The sequence below is a fragment of the Agrilus planipennis genome, unplaced genomic scaffold (genome assembly GCF_000699045.2).
Source record: "Agrilus planipennis isolate EAB-ADULT unplaced genomic scaffold, Apla_2.0 scaffold130, whole genome shotgun sequence".
Taxonomy (NCBI): Eukaryota; Metazoa; Arthropoda; class Insecta; order Coleoptera; family Buprestidae; genus Agrilus; species Agrilus planipennis.
The window spans coordinates 3,408-3,737 of NW_020438925.1; positions in this window are offsets into that span (position 1 = coordinate 3,408).

The window sequence follows — 330 nt, forward strand, 5'->3', positions numbered from 1 at the left end:
CATTTTAAATATTATGTATTAAAATATATTATTAATTAAAATCAATAATTAATTGTTACAATTCAAAACAGTAAAAAATTGCAGTAGTAACTATTGTCAAACAAATGGAATACAAGATTTGGAAAATCACAAACCATTTCGTAAATACAACTTCATAAAATAATTAACCTAGTATTGTATTGTTTTGTCTTACCTATTGTTTATTCTAAGAAATTTGTTTGAGTACCTATTCTTTTTACATGGTTAGTCGTAAAACGGATATAAGAAACTTCATTTTATAGTTGAATTGTAAGATTATATTATATGCAATAAATAAAAATACAATCTTAC